This window comes from Buceros rhinoceros, unplaced genomic scaffold (genome assembly GCF_000710305.1).
Source record: "Buceros rhinoceros silvestris isolate BGI_N320 unplaced genomic scaffold, ASM71030v1 scaffold22504, whole genome shotgun sequence".
NCBI lineage: Eukaryota > Metazoa > Chordata > Aves > Bucerotiformes > Bucerotidae > Buceros > Buceros rhinoceros.
Genome location: NW_010407941.1, coordinates 20,998 through 21,293, shown reverse-complemented (window position 1 = coordinate 21,293; position 296 = coordinate 20,998).

Below are 296 nucleotides of genomic sequence, written 5' to 3'. Positions count from 1 at the left end.
GGCCCTCTGGGCTGTGAACACACATTGCCGGGGCCCGTCCAGCCTTTCTGCCGCTTCTGCCTGGTGCCGCGGGGATCCTGTCCCGCGTCTCAGGCAGGGGCTCTCAGAACCTCCCAGCCGAAAGCAGAGCTCGGCAGGCAGGGTCCCAGGGCCATGGACACTGACCATCAGCGTAGCCCTTCCCTCGCACCCACCGACACTGCTGCCGCGGTGCTGCCAGCGCCCTGGGTGGAACCATGGTCCTTGTGCTGCCGGGCGCGTCCGCGGGGCCGGGCTGCTCCCCCGAGGTGCCGAGC